At 36.7% G+C, this 20,584-nt stretch overlaps 2 pseudogenes; one reads left to right on the plus strand and one right to left on the minus strand.

Moving 5' to 3' along the window:
• Positions 1 to 12,591: 12,591 nt before the first annotated feature.
• Positions 12,592 to 13,470, minus strand: LOC101702433 (ATPase family AAA domain-containing protein 2 pseudogene; annotated as a pseudogene).
• Positions 13,463 to 19,346, plus strand: LOC147823081 (ATPase family AAA domain-containing protein 2 pseudogene; annotated as a pseudogene).
• Positions 19,347 to 20,584: the final 1,238 nt, after the last annotated feature.

Here is a 20,584-nt window from a genome sequence, read left to right on the forward strand (position 1 = left end):
GCAGCACATTGGAAGTATTTCACTTGGGAGCCAAGCTGGGGCCAGGTAGATCTTTTGCCTACCATTGAAGAACAACAAAAATGTGGCTCTCCATATTTTTCACTATATAAGGAGGTCTTTCTGCCTTGTAATGAATATGTGTATCTATGTTTTGCTAATGAATATTTTGTTAAAATTAAGCTTGAGTGTGACTTTGCAACTCCGTAACTGATTTTTTTCTTTAAAGCACAATTCTAAAAATACCTGAGGTCAGTGTTGCTTAACTTTCTGGTGGTTATAGTTTCCTTTAAGAATAAGATGTTATTTACTGACATTCAGTGAATACTTACTAAAGGCCTGTCCCTGTATTGTGAACTTTATATGCACAGAAAATCCTCACATTTTTATCCTCACACAGCCTTCTGAGATCATTTCTGCAATTTTAAGAACATTGAAGAAGAGAGGTTAATTAACTTGTTTGAAGTCACACAGGCAAGTGGTGAGTTAAGATTATAGAAGAAAGAAAAAAAATCTTTTCTTCTACCATTCTAGTTTCACAACTTGAACTCTGTGACAAAAGACAGATTAACAGGACTACGATGTGGCTCCTCAGCAGAGTGTTTGCCATGCATGTGTAAGGCCCTGAGTTTGACCCCCAGCACTGCATTAAAAACAAAAAACAACAACAAAAATAGATGTACAAAAGAAAAGCATGATCATTTACTTAACAGAAGTTTTCCTTGGTGGGAAACTTCATAAGGAAAGGAGGATTTAAGCAAAGTGGTTAAACCTGCTTGTTTTATACTAGCTTCAAAATGGAGTACTGAGTCATGGGACAATATGACAGGACCAGTGGATATGAGTTATGGGTGATGTCTTGGTTACTTTTCTCTCCTTGTTGAAACAAAATACCCAATGGCCAAAGTTAAGAGAGGAAAGGTTTATTTAGCTCACAGTTTGTAGAAATATCAGTCCATAATCAGCTAGCTCCAAGGCAGGTTGGCTTGGCAGATAGGCATCACAGAGGAGAAGCAGTTCATTGCAGGCAGAAGACAGCAAAAGCAAGCGAGGGACAAGACAAGCCTCTTTCTGTCCCTTATATCATATTCAGGCTACCAGGATTACGGCAGTGCCAAACCAATCAGTGGATTGATGTAGTAATCATCCACCCTTCATCCCAGCGTCACACACTCTAGATTCAGCCACCTCTGAAAAAGCCCCACCTATGACCACATGAGGCTTTCGGGGGACATCTAGACACAAACCGTAACAGGTGGTAAACTGAGGGAAATGCAGTAAGGCCTGAGTGTCCAGACTCCTCTTAGTATCCCTTCATGTTCACAGGTAAGGAAGCCCCTTTTCTGAAAGTCTAGTGGAGGCACCTCTCATAGGAGGCTGTTAAGATCTGATTCTAGAGAAAATCAGACTCGTTCATACCTGCCATCTTTCAAATTCCTTCAGCTTAAAATAGCATTCTAAGACTCATGTTTTAGAGTAGCATGTTCTGAATTTTATTGGCATACAAATCCAGGCAATCTGACAACAAGGCATGGTACACTACACCTATCCATAACTTTTTTGGGGGGTATCAGGAATCAAACTCGGGACCTTGCACTTTCAAGGCAGGCAGTGGAACCACTGAGCTAAATCCCTGGCCCTATCCATAACTTTTGGTAAAAATCTTATGTGAAATCCACATATGCCCTCACATAGGAAACATTTGTTCTGAATATCAGGACATTCATAGACTAAACAGGAGCTCCTTCATGGACCTCAGGTAAGAAAGTTGACTCACAAAAAGACTGGATCAGCGACACTGAAAGTCACTCAGCCAGAACCTAGGCCTGACTTCCTTGCTTATGTTCGTACCTAGACATTGCAGACCATGGGTATTTAAAAAATGTGATCAACTTATTGATGTTTTTTAATTATTTTCTGTAAATTTACATTCTGAAAAATTTTACCAACAATAGTGAACAATCAGTAATGGAGTCTGGTAGCTAGAGCTCACAAAATGGAAGTCTTTATTGGAGAAATTTGTATATAGGCTATAATCTAAATACTGCAAATAGTTGAAGAAAATTTAATTATATCCATACATGGCTTTTTAAAAAAATACATAAAATGCAAAGTAAGTTAATAGACTTCAAGACAGGCTTGCACAGCCAGCACTGAAGCTACATTAAGCTCTACTCAGTAAACACATTATTTGAAGGAAAATAATAGACCTATTAAAAAAAATATGGTGTGTAAACAATGAGCCTTGCACAAAGATGGCTGGTTATCAGTGGCTATCTTTCCCAAGTTGTCAATCCTAGCTGTCCACCTAATTTGCAATTCCAAATAATGGATTCATGCAGAAATGAAGGTCAAAAGAATGGCTACAGACAGCAGAAAAGGGGAACCCTCCACCAAGTGTCTCCACATCAAGAACTCCTAGTTAAGAAGTTCATTCAAGGGCCGGGGATTTAGCTCAGTGGCACCGTGCCTGCCTCACAAGTGCAAGGTCCTGAGTTCGATCCCCAGCAGCACCCCAAAAAAAGTTCATTCAAGTTTCTGGTTTCAAGTACATAAAACCTTTAAATGGGGGCCCAGGATTTAGCTCAGTGGTGCTGCCACCTGCCTCACAAGTGCCAGGTCCCAAGTTTGATCCCTGGTACAAAAAAAAAAAATGCTTTAAGTGGCCTCATGATTCCATTTAATATGATTTAGACAAGACTTAGATACAAAAATATGGCATTTCAGGAGAAGCACTAAGAAAAGTTTTGAATTCCTTGCAGGTAACTCCAATAAGCTCTCATCAACACTTTCACACCCACACCAGTACTGTTCCATCTGTAAGTCATAGAATTAAAATTTTCATTGAATAAAATAGTTTTTAAGAAGTCTTTCCCTTCCTTAAGACCATCTTAAATACTATTGTCCAATAACTCAGAGCTTCTACACTCACATTGCAAAAGTGAGTGTAAATCCTCTAAATTGCACTGGCCCAGTCATCCCATTTACAGTAATGATTTTTATGGGTCTGCAAAAGATATTCTTCTTGGATCAGAATAATAAAAGTGTGGCCAGCAATCTTACCTAAGCTGTCTGCTAACAGATACCAGGAAAAGAAATGAAGGCAGAAACCCTCCTTAATTGTTTTGACAAGGGTCTAACTTGATCTTGCTACTCAAGACTCAGTTTTTTTGTTTTGTTTTGTTTTTTGGTACCGGGGATCAAACTCAGGACCTTGCACTTGTGAGGCAGGAGCCGTACCACTGAGCTAAATCCCCGCCCTCAAGACTCAGTTTTGTCCTAGTTGAATACTCACTTTTCTTTATATGAGGGTTTATAAATAATTTTGATATATTTATTGGAGAAACAATAAATAAATAATTTCAGAGAAACAAATCTTGGCTACCAACATGATTTTATTCCATGTACTTTAGTACATGCATTGATTATTTCCACACACAAGTACACATTTGAAAGGACACATTGGATTTTGAGTAGTTTTAGTGTTCCGCTTGACTACTAGTTTGCATATTCCAATAGCTCTGTACAACATCAGTGGGAGAGAGCCAAAGGTATCAATCCATGCCCTAAGCCACTGAAAGAAATAGTGAGTGACAGTGAAGAGTTTAAGAAATGTAAAGGATAGAAAGGAAATAAATTCACGTATCACACAAGTGTCACATACATTTTGTTGTATGACCAAGCATTTGGATCTCTATTGAAAGTTTTATATCCTAGAACTCACCTAAAAAAATGTATCAAACATAAAATGTCCAAAAATCAGATTAAAACAAAATTCGCATATACTCTTGAATGTTCAGGGACATTTCCCTGGAGCTGGAATGTAATGTGTTTATAACTTCATTTTCAGAAAGGTCATTAGTGCCTGAGTAGACAGGAATACTTCCTGATTAATAAATTGATTCATAAATCTGAATGTCTTTATTAGGTTATAGGACCTTATTCATTTCACACTTATTTGGAAATTCAATAAATTGGGCATGTGTAATATCTTTTTAAATTTAATAATATCTAACTCCAGTATTGGTTGAAAGGATTAGGATAATGTACATAAATCAGCAAATATGGTGCTTGGTACTTAACTGATGTACCAAGAAATAATGTTTATCTTACTTTCATCTCTTTTCTTTTTCTTTAAAAGGTCATTATTGTGAAAAGATAAAAGTTTCATTCAAAAACCACGTCTTAGCTGGCATGGAGACAGTGATGAAATTCAGGAGGCCAAAACTGAGCAGTGAATCAAGATATCAGAGACCTTGGGAAATACCAGGAGTGATGTCAGGTGGGATGGAGGGCTGGGAATCAATCAAGTAGCATTGATGTCAATAAAGCATCTGGATCAAAGGGTGATACTGAGCCAAATCAGGAGTCTGTTCTTGAGGAAGTGGATTCTAGATACTGAAGCTCCTGAAATAGCAGGAACTTTTCCAAAGGCATCTGTAGCCTGACTTGTGTGTGGAATGGAAAATGTTATGGGTGTCTCCCCAATATGAGAGTAGATGGTAGTGAGTAATAATATGTCAGGGGTAAAATCAGCTGTGTTAATCTAATTCCCATCACTGAGAGAAAATACTTGTGGTAAACAACTTATGAAAAGGAATGGCTTATTTTGATTCATAGTTTCATAGGTTTCATTCCATGAACTCTTGGCTCTGTTGCTTTGCGGTGGCACAGTGCTTCATGGCAGAGGAGGCCTGTTTATCTCATGGTGGCCAAGAGGTAAAGAGAGATGAAAGGGCCAGGATCCCAATATCCCTTTCCAGGTCCTCCCCCATGACCTAACATCCTTCTACTAGGCCACACTTCCTAGAGAATCCACTATGTCCCAGCTGCACCACAAGCTAACCACCAAGCCTTTATCACATTGACTTTGGGAAACATCTGATATCCAACCCACAGCACACCCTACCTATCTTTCCCAGTTTGTGGGATTCAGATTATATAGGACACACAAAAGAACTCACTTCAGTGACAGCAGACATTGAAACTGACCTAGCAATAAGAATTTATAGGCCAAAGCTTTCAGTAAGAAAGAAGAGAAAATACCGAAGAGTGCTCACTAGTCTCTTGCTGAATCACTTCCAGAAAAGCTACAGCTGAAGGGGACACAGAATTGATGCAGATCAGGCTGGCCAATTATCAAAAGAATGGGATGAATTTTTATGGTACCTCTGGAATGGACTAAGGGGCAGTGATTTTCCACTGGGTCTTGAGTATGGCACTTTGTTTTTGAGACTTCTTTCTCGTGTTTTATGGGATCTCCTCTTAGTGTAAAATATAGATCAGTGTGATTTTCATCTTTGGAGACATGATGGGCCCCTCTTGCCATGGCCCATTTGGTCCTTGATACAAAAAGAGGAGGGAATAAGGAGAGATGCATTCTATACAACGTTAACAAAGAGACTAGAGGAAAAGGACATATCTTAACCTTCAGTGGGTAACAGGTCATGGATCAGAGTCCCATCTCTTCTCCCATGAAGGTACCTCTTCTATTTCATAAAAGTTTTTTTGTCTAGAACCAAAGTACAAGAACTCTCCGTCCCCAACATACAAGTTTCCAGAGGTTTCCTGGACTACATAAGGAGAGAGTATTACTGGGTTTGGGGGTGGTTTCTAGTTTTTTTCTGTCCTGAGCAAAGAATTGGTCAAGACAAACACAAAAGGTAGCAAGGTTTTACATTTATTAAAGGTAGGAAAAGAAACATGCTCTGCAGAGTGAGTCTGGACCAAATAACAGTAGGAAAAGAAGTATACAACATGAGAGTGGACAGCTGTGAAAGAACTTAGGAGCCCCAAACTCAATAGAGACTGACTTTTTGTTTATCTCACTCCTCAGGCTGATGTCAGGTCTAGCCCCTCCTATCAAAAACTTGTTTAAGTTCTTGTGAGAAGCCCACATGCAGGGCTTTGGGAACTGTTCTGTGCATGTGTCCAGGGACTTTGCAATTAGCAGACCATGCCTACTTCCCCAGCCAGTCTGCTATGCCCTAGTCTCCTGCCTTAAGGATGTTCATGATCCCATAGGAAGACTGAATGATTTGGCATGGGATGTCTTAAAGATTCTGTAACCTTTTGATTCTATCCATGATACAATGGCTATGACATTTGCCTGAGATCTCAAATTCAGGCTGGGTTATGGTTCCAATCAAGTGGAAGCAGGACAGTTAGCAGGTCACATTGCAGCACAGACATTCCTCATTTAACAACCAAATTCCATTCCTGCAGCTAGATCATTAAAGAAATGGCCACTAAATAAGGAATTGTATATAGTAGATATATTACAATATTCAGAACAAAGGTCAAAGGAAACCCCAACTTGATGACTTTGCTTTTTTTGCATAACTCTCACATGCAGTACTGTAACAGAACATGAAACTATAATACTGTACTGTACAGTGCAATCAGCAAAAAATTACTACACTGTACTGTAGAAGAAGCCACCATAAGGCCTCATGGTTACTCACATTCCTGTGTCATAAGTCTGAATGTGGGCTGTAAGTCCAGGCAGCGTGTTGCAAGTCCAAACAGTGCACCTCAGTCATATGTCCGAACAGTCCCTAAACAGGTAAGAATATCTGTACACAGGCCAGCAGAGACTCAATTTATCAGTATAGATCCAAGCAGAAAGTAAGCAGCAGTGACCAGGATCACTTAGATCTATTTCATTGTAGACTGTATGAGACATATAGGATACATGGAGATACTGTCTTCCAGAAGCTGAGGTGGAAAACACAGTACTCTGCTATAACTAGAGACTGGACAGCCTTGCACTTGTCCCAAGTCAGTAGAGAACAGATCTGTTTCCAATGGCCACAGTTTCCAGTATCATCCCCCATGCACAGAAGGGTGTGGAATCATGCTATCAGCAATATGGGGTAGGAAATATACTACTCATACTGGAGTATTTCTTAAGCAGACAAGTCAAAATGTGTTCAGCGTTGGTTTTCTGTGAGAAGGAAATGGAAATGTATGAAATCTGAGCTCACAAAACAAGAATCCAAAAGTTGCTACAAAACAAAAAACAAAAATCTGATTGATACTATGTTTTTCTTGGGAAACTTCCAACACAGCCATAAGCTAGATACTAAACCTTTTATGCATGGGCCATAGGGGACATTCAAGATCCAGGATATAGCACTGGTCCACCTAAAAGAACTGCATCCCAGGTGGCAGTGCAATCCCATAAGCCGTGCAGCTTAAGCCATTGAGACACCTGCAGACATTGCCAAAATTAAGTATCTGTGAAGAATCTACATATACACCACACTAAAGGACCCACCTGGAACCAAAGCAAAATTTAAAAAAAATGAAGAAAGCCTTTGAGATTCATTGAATATCTATAAGCAGGCAAGCTTTACCTCCTTATGGGTGTTCCAGAGGAGAAGAGAAAGGGAAAAGCATAGAAAACCTACTCAAGGAAATAATTGTTGAAAATGTTTCAAAGCTTGGGAAAGATATGGGCATCCAGGTCCAAAAAGCTCAGAAGAACCCTAAAAAATTCAACCAAAAATATCCTTGAAGGATGTTCTAGGCAAAGTATCAAAAATACAATACAAAGGCAGACTTCTAATAATAGTAAAGGCATCAAGTCATGTGTAAGGGAATCTCCATTAGACCAATAGTTGACTTCTCAGCAAAAACCTTACAAACGAAGAGAAAAATGGGGTGTTATAGTCAAACTTTTGAAAGAAAAACTGCCAAGAAGGAATACGATAGCCAGCACAGTAATCCTTCATAAACAGTCTTTTCAAGACAAGCAAAGACTGAGGGACTCCATCACCATCAGGCCAGCCCTACAAGCAGTACTAGAGTCTTATGCCAGAAATAAAATGAAAAATGCCATTATGAAATCATGCAAAAATACAAAACTCACTAGTAAGACAGGTACACAGAAGTGAAAAAGTGAATCAAACCTCATTAATAAACCACCAAAAAATATAAATGAGTAAGAGAGGAAGACAAGAATAAGAGATATACAAACAATGAGAAAAAATTAACATAATGACAGGATATGTTATTGATATTTATCTTGAATGTAGATAGATTAAATTTCCAAATTAAAAGATATGGAATGACTGAATGGATTATAATAAACCAAATGATATCCTTCCAATAAGACTCCACCAGTGAAGTCAGAAAAAATGAAAGTGAGAGGATGAAAAAAGATGCATGATAAAGTAGAAACCAAAAGCAAAAAAGGAATAGTTATACATATGTTGTATAAAAAAATAGACACTAAAACTGAAAGTGTAAATAAGGATCAAGATGTATAATAGATGTGAAATATGAAGAAAAGGTGCAAAGGGGAAGGGGAAGTGGGAGGGGTTGGGGAAAGGAAAGAAGGAAATGGAATTAGTATGAGAAAATGAAAAAAATAGAAACAAAGTCTTTGTAAATAGGGATGGGTGGAGACATTGAAGGGAGGGCAGGGGAATGGGGAAAAAATAAGAACCAAGATAGATTATGTAAAGGTACAAATCTCCAATGATGAATGTCATTATATTGCACACCTAAAATGTACCAAGAAAATTAATTTTTTTAAATAGACACTCAAAAACTACAAAGAAGGTAACTGTATAATGATAGAGATTAATTCAACAAGAGAAAATGGCACTTACATTTGCATGCATTCCTGAAGCATTCAGTAATAGATAAAGAAAATATTAACTTTAAAAGAAAAATAGACTCTACACTCGATCTTAGCCAAAAGGCTGAGAAACAATAGGAAATAGACTCTAATACAATAATAGTCAGACTTCAATACCCAATGTCATGAATATGAAGATTGTTCAAAAACAATTTTTTGGACAATGAGGTCAAACTATACTACAAAGCAAATCAACCTAACATATATCTACAGAACATATCATCTAATTGCTCCAGAATATGCCTTCTTTTCATCAGAACATAGGACATTCTCAAGGATAGATCATATGTTCAGGCACAAAACACATATCAATTTTCAAAACAAATTCAAAGATAGCATATATCTTCTCTGATCTTACACTAGAAATAAACAAGAGAAACTTTAGATATTTTACAAATACATGGAAATTAAACAATATTCCCTTGAATGACTGAGGAGACTATGAAGAAATGAAATGGGAAATTTTTTTAAATTCTTGAAATAAATGAAAATATGTACAGCATGCTAACAACTGTAAGATATAGCAAAAACAATATGAAGAAGGAATTTCAAGCAATGAAAGAAGAAAGGAAGGATGGAAAGAAAAACTGTAATTCTAGACATTACATAACCTGCAATATTGAACCATGAGGAACTAGAAAACCTGTATATACTATTAACAAATGTCAACTTGGTTGAATCAGTAACAAAAATTTTTCCTAATGAAGAAAAATCTCAGAGATAAAAATTTTCAGTCTTAATTTTTATCAAACATTTAAAGACTAATTTCAATACTTCTCAAAATATTTCAAAATGTTGGACAGGAAAGAATCCTTCCAAACTTATTCTATAAGACTAGCATCACCCTAATAACAAAACCAGCTCAGAACACACACACACACACACACACACACACACACACACACTATAGACCAGTAACCCTGATGAACATAGAATAAAGGACAAAAATTATACGACTATCTCCATATATGCAAGAGAAGCATTCAGTAAAATTCAACATGGCTTCATGCTAACAAATTAGATATAAAATGAAAGTACCCCAAAGCAATAAAGGCTATATGTGAACCACTCACAACCTACACTAGGCTGACTGAGGAAAAGCTAAAATTATTTCCTCTGAGAGCAGAAACAAGATAAGGATGTCCACTTTCAGCATTCATATTTAATATATTATTTGAAGTATTAGCCAAGGCATAAGACACGAGAAAGAAATAAAAGGTATCCAAATAGGAAAGGAGATCAAGTTATCCCTGTTTGCAAACCACATGATTTTATATATAGAAAAACCTGGACTATCAAAAAACACCTTAGAATTTATTTTTAAAATTCAGTATGTTTGGAGGATTCAAAATCAACATACACAGATAATGAACTTGCCAAGATAGAAATCAATAAAGCAATTCCATTCACAATAGTTACCAGATTTTTTAAAAATCTCAGTAATAATTTTAACCAAAGAAGCTGGGCATGATGGTGCACTCCTATAATCATAGCACTGAAGAGGTTGAGGTAGAAGGATTGCTGTGAGTTCAAGACCAGCCTTGGGATACATAATGAGTTTGAGGCCAGCCTGAACTACATAGTGAGACCTTGTCTCAAAAATAACAAACAAAACAAAACGAAATTTTAACTAAAGAAGCAAAGACCTCTACAATTAAAATTTCAAAACACTGATAAAAGAAATTGAAAAGGACACAATAAGTGGAAATATCTCCCATGTTTATGGATTAGAAAGATTAATATTATTATAATTTCCATACTACAAAAAGCCATTTATAGAGTAAATCAAATCTCCCTCAACCTGAGCATGGTTGAAAAACTCTATGATCCCTGCTTCTAGGGAAGCTGAGCCAAGCCCTTGACTGCAAGCTCAAGGCTAGCCTGGGCACCTTAGAAACTGTCTCAAAATAAAAAATAAAAAATGCTGGAGATGTAGCTCAGAGATGGAATAACCTTGAGTTCTATCCCCAGTATAACAAAAAAAATCTTCCTCAAAATATCAATGATATTCTTCACAATACTAGAAAAAAAAGTTATCCTAAAATTGGTATGTAATCACAAAAGACTCCAAATAGCCAAAACAATCATTGAGCAAAAAGAACAAAGCAAGAGGAAAAATAACACCTGAGTTCAAAGCAAACTATAAAGTTATATTAACCAAAACAGAATGGTGCTAATATTGATCAACAACAACAAAATGGACACATAGACTAATGGAAGAGAATAGAGAACCCAGAAATAAACCTGGGCACCTACAGCCACCTGACTTCTCATGTAAATGACAAGAAATGTACACTGAAGAAATGACGAACTCCTAAACAAATGGTGCTGGGAAAACTGGATGTTCATATGTAAATGATTAAAATCTGACCTCTGTCTCTAATCATATATAAAAATTGGTGTGAAATGAATCAAAGAACTAAATGTAAGACTGAAACTACTAGAAGAAAATCTAAGGGAAGTACTTCAAGACATTGGATAGGCAATTAAGGGTTTTTTTTGTATGATATACCAAAAGCACAAGCAATAAAAGCAAAAAACAGGCAATTGAGATTATGTCAAACTGAGAAGATTGTGCACAGCAAAGAAAACAAGAAAGTAGAGACAATCTACAGAGTGAGAGTAAATGTTTGTAAACTATTCATCTGTTGAAAGATTAATATCCAGAATGCAGAAGGAACTGAAAAAAATCCCAACATGAACAAATCCAATTTAGAAATACCAACTGATCTGAATAAAAATTCTCCAAAGAAGAAATACAAATAACCAATGATCATATGGAAAAAAATCAGTATCATTAGCCAACAGGAAAACACAAGTGAAAACCACAATCAGATATAATCTCACCCCAGTTAGAATGACTATTATCAAAAAGACAGAAAATAACAAACGCTGATGAGAATGTGGAGAATAGGAAATTCTTATACACTGTTGTTAGGAATGTAAATTAGTAGAGCTATTATGGTGAATTATATGGATATTACTCAAAAAACTAAAAATAGATACATCATTTCCAGCTATCCCACTTCTGGGTATATCCAAAGGAAATAAAATCAGTATGTCAAAGAAACAGCTCTACTTCCCAAGATACAGGATCTGTTCACAAGATACAGGATCTGTGCCTATTAGTGGGTAAATGGATAAAGAAAATGTGGTGAATATATACAATAGAACATTGTTCAGCCGTAAAAATAATGAAATCCTGTCATCAGCAGCATCATGAATGGAACTAGAGGATGTTATATTATATGAAATAAGTCACATGCAGAAAGACAAATACTGCAGGTTTTCTGTCATATGTAGAAATTTTTTAAAGTTGCTCTGAATGTAGAATGGTGTTAACTAGAGGCTGGGATTTGGGTACATGGTGGTTAGATAACAGTTACCAAACACTTAGGCAGAAAGAGTAAATTTTAGTGTTTCCTGCACAATTGGTGAGTATAGTTCTTTTTTTTTTTAGAATTATAAAAATGTTTATCTAAAAACCCTCAATTTGGATACTCAAGCAGAGAACAGGGTGTGGCCTGGACTGCAGCGTTTCACTGAGGCGCAAGGGACGCGAAGGCAGAGCCAAGGTGGCCAGAGCGCGGCCACAGCGGACGGTGATCGGGAAGACTGAGAGGAGACGGGCGGGCGGGTGCTTACTTGGATGATTCAGCGCAGCTAGGTGTTCCTGAGAGCCAGGAGGCCTCAGTTCACAAAACAGCTTTATTAAGCTGGCTACATTACTAGCTGGCTACAGCTATTACTACTGCAGTGCCTGTCCAAACAAGCTTGGTGTTGTCAGTTATCTTACACACGTGCATAATTACCAGGAAAGTTCAAATACGTTTTCCTGTTTCAATTGTTCCTTTAAGACGCGGGATTTCATCTTGCATCAGTTACTCTGTGCACACATGAAAATAAATTAAATAGAATCTGAATATAAAAAGCACTTGATAGGGTGCCATCATGATCTGGAACAATTGAAATCTTCTACTTCCTGCTCCGTTTTCCGAAGGAATGCTGTTTTGTTGTAGTCCTTGCGGTGCTGATAGGTACACTGGCTGATCACTGTGTACATATTCTCCAGCTGAAATATATTGTAGGCTTCACTTTTTCTAACAACAGTCTTCAAAAGATTTTTTAATCGCTCATGGTCCACGACAAGTAAGGGTGTGGACTGAGAGAGAATCGCCAAAGCCTTCTCAACGCTGATGAGCTGCTGCTGCTCAACTTGGGAGCGTCTTGCTCGAGTCATTTGCAGAACACGTATGTCTTTTGCTTCATTTTCGTCAGAAATTATTATTTGAGAGCCAGAAATATCTCCGTTGCAAACAATCTTATCTTTTCTGAATTCTACACACGCTGAAGCTTTCCTGGCTTTGCGTTCATTCTCAGTACTGTAAGTACTTGAGTTGTGAATTCCCACTTCTGTTTTGCTCCCAGAGGCATCTTGCTCCTTCTCATTTTCTTCTGAGGATTCTCCTGTGTTCCCAGCCTCCTCCGTGTCGCTGTCTGCTCTGTAATGCACAGTGCTCTGGCTGCCATCTCTTGCCTGTGAAATCTTCCTTCGCTTTGTTATAGTGCCTCGGTGCCACTTTGACTTTTTGCGGTTTTTTCTTTTCAACTGAGCAGGCGTGCTGCAAGCCATGGGAGTAGTGAGAATCTTTGGCTTTTCCATTCTGGTCTAGATCTGACCTTCTGTCAGCAGCAGGAGTGGCATTTTGCTTTGGCATCACATGGTAGTAAGATGGGGCGTATCGGGAGGAGCTACAACCTCTTTTCTTCCTAGATTCCTGAATCTCTTCACAAAGTTTCTCAAAACTGTGTCGGTTACTGTGGTGGAGACATTAAGTCCATATGCACCGAAGCTGCCTTGTGTGCTCTGCGGCGGCGTTACCCACAGATCTACACGACTAGTGAGAAGCTGCAGCTGGACCTCACTTCAGTTAACATCTCTGCCAGGGACTTCGAGGTAGCCGTGCAGAGGATGGTACCCGCCTTCCAGAGAGCCGTGGTGTCCCCTAGGCAGGCCCTGTCTGCCATTGTGAAGCCCCTCCTGCAGAGTACTGTGGGCCAAGTCTTAGAAGCCCTACAGTCTTTCCACACGCAGAAATTGAATAAAGTAAAGCACTAGGTGCAGATATTTCTTGTCTCCTTCTAGACAGCGACTTGGCATACAGTGATGATGATGTTCCATCAGTCTATGAAAATGGACCTTCTCAAAAACCCTTTCATAAAGCAAAAGAAAATTTTAATTTTCTTCATTTGAATAGAAATGCTTGTTACCAACCCATGTCTTTTCGACCAAGAATATTAATCATGGGAAAACCTGGATTTGGGCAAGGTTCTCATTTGGCATCAGCTGTCATTCATGCTTTGGAAAAGTTCACTGTCTACACACTGGACATTCCTGTTCTCTATGGAGTCAGCACCGCATCCCCCGAAGAAACATGTGCCCAGGTGATTCGTGAAGCTAAGAGAACTGCCCCAAGTATAGTCTATGTCCCACATACCCACTTGTGGTGGGAAGTGGTTGGACCAACGCTCAAAGCCACATTCACCACCTTATTACAAAATATTCCTTTATTTCCTCCAATTTTACTACTTGCAACTTCTGACAAACCCCACTCTGCTCTGCCAGAAGAGGTGCAAGAATTATTTTTCCATGATTATGGGGAGATTTTTAATGTTCAGTTACCAGGCAAAGAAGAACAGACAAAATTCTTTGAAGATTTAATTCTGAAACAAGCTGCTAGGCCTCCTGTGTCAAAAAAGAAAGCAGTTTTGCAGGCCTTGGAGGTCCTGCCAGTAGCACCACCACCTGAGCCAAGACCATTGACAGCAGAAGAAGTGAAACAACTGGAGGAACAAGAAGAAGATACTTTTGGAGAACTGAGGATTTTCCTAAGAAGTGTCACACTTAGGCTTGCTATCGACAAATGATTCTGAGTGTTTACTAAGCCTGTTGACCCTGATGAGGTTCCCGATTATGTCACTGTGATAAAGCAACCAATTGACCTTTCATCTGTAATCAGTAAAATGGATCTACACAAGTATCTCACTGTGAAATACTATTTGAGAGATATTGACCTGATCTGGAGTAATGCTTTAGAATACAATCCAGATAGAGACCCTGGAGATCGTCTTATTAGGCACAGAGCCTGTGCATTAAGAGACACTGCCTATGCAATAATTAATGGTGAGTATAGTTCTTAACAACATAGTATATCATTTACGAGGAACTAGAAGAGAGGAGGTGAAAGGCTGCATACACAAGGCAATGATAAAAATATGGAAATACTAATTACCTTAATCTGGCCAGTACACACTACATACAAGTTGAAATGTCACAGTGTACCCATCATTGTGTATCATTATTACAGGTTAATTAAAAATTTAAAAATTAGAAAATTAAAAAAAAAGTAATGGTAACTATCAATCTTACCTAATAAAAATAATGAAAATAAATAAAACACTAATCCTGAAGTTTGTTTGATGCAAATAAATGAGTAAATGAAAGCTTTATGATAAATGGAATATGTACATGCTTTCAAACAACCTCCATACAAAACATTAATTACAAATGGAAAATATGTAATTTACAAAGGAGAAGACTAGTAGATACTATCTGTGTAAGTCAGGGCTCTCCAGAGAAGTGGAACCAATATGCTATCCATACACTGGAAAAAGGAGATTTAATATAATTGCCTCTGGTGACTATGGAGTTGAACAATTTAGTCCTTACCCAAAAGCCTCATCAGAGAGTTAGGGTAACAGCCAGGAGCTCCAGTGTCTAAGGTAGAAGAGGGTGGATGTCCCAGTGCAACAAGCAAAAGAGAATTTACTTTTCCTCTGAGATTATGTTCGATTCAGGCTCTCCACAGACCAGAGGAGGTCCATGTGCATTAGTGAGGGCAGATCATTTTACTTGGTCTACTTCAAATACCAATCTCTTCCAGAAACAACCTTACAGACACACCCAGAAATAATGTTTTACTAGCTACCTGGGCAGCCTTTCAAGTTGAAATATAAAATGAATTATCACCCCATTTTAGTCAAAACTCAGCAATAGGACAAATCAAGTCCCAACCTACCACAAATGCAGTGAGAAGAAAACAGCATTTTTTCTGTGATATCCAGCTAAAGATGTTCACCCTGAATCCAGTCATCTTGGAGATATCAAACCAAAATTGTTGAACACTATACAAATTACTGACCTGTAATCTTCAAAAATAATTGAGGTAAAAGAAAATCAGGAAAAGGGACTAAGAAACTGTTTCATATTGAAGGAAGCAACAGTTAAATTAAATGCATAATTCTGTTGGATCCTTTTTTATAAGCACATTTATGGTAATTGGCAAAGCTTGACAGGTTTTATGGACTAGATGAATCATGGTAATTTTCCAGTGTTGCTTACTGGATTGTTGATATGCAGAAGAATGTTATAGTTTTTTTGTGGGAAATAACATACTAAAGAATTTGGAGGTGGTAAAGTTTCTTGTCAACAACTCTCAAATGAGTTTAGAAAAAAATATGAAGTATCTGAGGTAATACATATGCAAAACTGCTTGACTTGACCATTCCACTTCGTTCATATACCATAAGTGTATACAATTTTTGTCAATTAAAAGTTAAAAAATAAGATCCTTGTAAGATTTTTAGATTGATAGAAAAAAAACATGATTTCACTGGGGATTTAGCTCAGTGGCACTGTGCTTGCCTCACAAGTGCAAGGTCCTGAGTTTGATCCCCAGTACCAAAAACAGAAAAAAAAATGATCTCATGTGGAAGGCATATATTATTTATTAATGCCTTTGCTCACAAAATAGTACTAGATTTTTTCATCTATTATTTTTATTATGTAAGCTCTGGTTATTTGAAAATGAAAATATATTATATTTATAATAAACGAATTGTGGAATAGTCAAATCAAGCAGATTTGCCCATGTATTGCCTTATGTATTTCGACATTTTTGTGGTTAGAATATTTAAAATCTACTCTCTTAAATTTAAAATATGTAATATATTGTTATTAACTATAGTCATGATGATAGACAATAGATCCCTTGAACTTATTCTTCCTAACTGAAACATTATATCCTTTGATGAATATCTCTCCAGTTCCTACCCCAACATCAATGCCAACCTCTGGTAACCACTATTTTACTCTTTGGCAAAATTTTAAAGCTTCTGCATATAAGTGAAATCACATATTGTTTATCTTGTCTGTCTTATTTCACTTAACATGATATCCTTCAGTTTCATCCATGTTGCCACAAATAATAAAACTTTCTTCTTTTTGAAAATTGAACAGTATTCTGTTACATACAAGTACAGGATTTTCTTTACCATTTATCTCTTGGTGGACACTTAGGTTGATTCTGTTTCTTGATTATTGTGAATAGTGCTGCAATGAGTATTAGAATGCAGATTCTCTTTGACATATTGAGTTCATTTCCTTTGGATAAATCTCCAGTAATGGAACTGCTGGATCATATGGTAGCTCTATTTTTAACTTTCTGAAGGACTTTCATAGTTTTTCATGATCTCTGCATTAATTTACATCCCCATCGGCAGTGTAAAAGGGCTGCCTTTACTCCATATTCCTATCTCTCATCTTTTTGATAATGACTATCCCAATAGGTGTATATGTTTACCTGAGCATCACAGAGGGTATAGTACACCCACACTGCTTTAGAACTTGTTTTTTAAAAAGTTTTCTTTTGGTTTTTCTGGTGGAAGTAGCCCAATTCAGTACAATGACACATGAAAAACCAGATTTGAAAGTTTTGGAGATCAAAAGTGAATCATCAGATTACTCATGCTGGTTGATGAAGATGATCCACTATGGTAAAATACATGTTTTCATAACAGAAGAGTAGAGTGGGTGTAGGATGATTATAATGATGATGATGATGACTTTGACACTGGCCATGTGAGCCAAAGTTCCTGTGACAGTGAAATGAAGCAAGAATTGACTGATACAGATGCAGTGAATGCAGACCTCCTTGATTCAGATGACAAAGAAAACAGCAATATGTATACATATTTGGCTAATCAAAATGTTGCAAGATGGTCATACAACCAAATGGAAAGATCCAATGTTAGAATTAGGTCCAAAAATATAGTGAAGGTCTCAGCAGGGGTGAAATGTATTGGACAGAATGCCAGCAATGCCATTCAGTGTTAGAAATTGTAATAGATGAAATACTATAAGATGCTGTGAAATACACAAAGGCTGAAATTCAAGTAAAACATTCTGTATGCTCTAATAGCCATATTAAAAAATGTATTTATTATGACATCTCACTTACTGAACTGAAAGCATTCATAGGTCTCCTGTACTTAGCAGGGATTTCTCATGGTAATTTCAGGAATATAAAAAAGACCTATGGAAAAGTGATGGGTCAAAATATGGCTTAAAAATTTGTGCCCTTGTAGATACAAAGACTTCTTATGCTTTCAGTTTAGAAATTTTTCCTGGAACTCAGCCGTTGGGTCCTTATTTGTATAGTAATAAACCGAATGATGTTGAGAACAGACTTGTTGTTCCTGTCTCCCAAACTAATCAGAATGTGACATTCGACAGTTCATTTACCAGTTTCCAGCTGCTATTACATTTGCTAATAGAGCACAAATTGACCAGCACAGGAACAAAGCAGAAATTCCAAATAAAATGTTGTAATTTCAAAACAGAGAATTATACACTACAATCTTTGGATTTCAGAAAGATTTGCATTGGCCTCATATATGGCAAAGAAAAACAAACTGGTACTGCTGATGTCAACATTGCACCATGACAAAAATATTGATAGGGAAACCTTGACAAAATAGAAGGCTGAGATGAAAACTTTCTTCAGCAAAACCAAAGGCAGAGTCGATACTGTTGATGAGTTACACAGCAACTATGATGTCACTCAAAACACAAAGCATTGGCCCATGGCTGTCTTACTCAATCCTAAACATGCATGGCATAACTAGTTTGATAATTTACACAGAAAATAAGAAGTACAAAATACCGCAGAGAAATTTTCTTAGAGGATTGGGACTGCAACTCATAAGAGATCTCATTTATAGCAAAATGTTTCTGCCCACGGAGCTACACACAAAAAAACTGTGGAGCACACTGGTGACCTGACAGATGAACAGGTACAGCAATACAAAGACCTACTATGACAACAGGAAAACCAAAAGTATGTCAACTATACCCTACAAGAAAGGAAAGGAAAACAAAATATTCGTAATATCCATGTAAGCAATACTTGTGTATGGAACATGCAGTTGTCATGTGTGAAAATTGCCTTAGGTGTGCAAAGTGAAGCAAAGATTGTTTTTGTTGTTGAGTTCTATTGGTATTTTCATTGTAGTTTACATAACTTTTCATTTCTGATGTTATCTCTTAGGGTTTGTATACAAGTACACAGCTGATGTGAAAATGTTGATGTTTATTCTAAACTGCAATACATATTAATAATTTAATACTTTATTGATATTTTATGTTCCTGTCAACTATATATTGTAATGTAATAAAAACTTCTTGACAAAACAACAAGACCAGTGAAGTGTCAAATATATGCAAAAAGGCCAGGAAAGCAAAATACATGTGCTGTCAGTGTAAACAATATGTGTGTATGAAACTTGCTGTTATCAAGTATAAAGATTGCCTTAGGTGTGATAATTAAAATAAAGATTTTTTTTGTGTAGTGCTATTGGTATTTTCATTATAGTTCTTATAGGAATTTATTTTTGTTGTTCTTGTTTAGACTTCCTATACCAAGAAATAGTCAATGTTGAAAATTTTGATACTTTTTAAATAAATACTCAACAATTATTAAAAATTCGATATTTTTGTGTGTTTTCTAGTTAAGTACTCATTGTTTAATATAATGAAATTCATAGAATTAAAATTGATAATTCATCAATAGAAATATTCTAAGGAATAAATGTGGGTGTGACACACCCATGTTTATGGGCTTTTATGACAAAATTACTGTTATGCTGTTAAAGTGAGAGTTCATTTCTAGCTATAGTGTTTTAATTTTTAAAAAATCATATGCCTAACATGTATAATTTTTTAAAGCAGCAAAACTTCAGAATTAAATAGGATAAAACATTAACACTGGAAAATTCCAAGTCAAGGATTATGCATAAGTTTTCTTGTCTAACTTTAACATGTATTTTCTCTATTTCACTACAGGCAAAGACACTCATATTGAAACACATTTACACTTCATTAGTTTCAAATATTATATAAATTCTTTCATGTCCCGAAAGACTAAAAGTCCCCTAAGCCCTGACACTAAATAAAAAGTTAGCATGGTTTACTTAGATCTTTCCTTGCTGCTATGTTTTCATTCTAGATGATCAATGAATGTTAAAGTGTTCAAATACCCTGCATTTCAGATGTATAAAAATGAAAAGGTAGAATTCCTTATTATTACAATAAAAATAATTCTTCGGCTGTCACAAGAAGAAAGCCTGAACTTTCCAAGGGAGAAGGTGAGAGAATAGAGACAATTACCTATGAAATGTACTCTGTAGTGGAAAAAAGTAAACTATTAAAGATAAGGGTGAATTTACTTCATTTATAGCTTATGCCTAGCACTGGAACAGCTAATATACTAAATCTTTATTTCTAACTCTTTAAGAGTGACAAATTAGTTTATAGGACCTGCAGTTCCTCTGATGGGCTTTAGTAAGCATGATGCATTGAAATGTAGATTAGTCTCAGGGATGGCACCTCAACTTAGAGTAGTCTAGGGCCCTTTTCAGTCTTGTAGTTGTTTTCCCTGAAAATTGAAGCCTAAGCCCTAAATTCTCAGTTCCTTGATTACTGACTAAACTAAACAATATCCCAAACATGGAAAGCTCCAGATTAGTATGCTTAGATTTGGGCTTCAAGTGAGGTAGTGTAGAAGAAATAGGAAACAAGGAAATCAACTAAAAAAATGTAGT

This window comes from Heterocephalus glaber, unplaced genomic scaffold (genome assembly GCF_053883595.1).
Source record: "Heterocephalus glaber isolate CG9 unplaced genomic scaffold, H.glaber_assembly_v1.0 deba00001600, whole genome shotgun sequence".
Taxonomy (NCBI): domain Eukaryota; kingdom Metazoa; phylum Chordata; class Mammalia; order Rodentia; family Bathyergidae; genus Heterocephalus; species Heterocephalus glaber.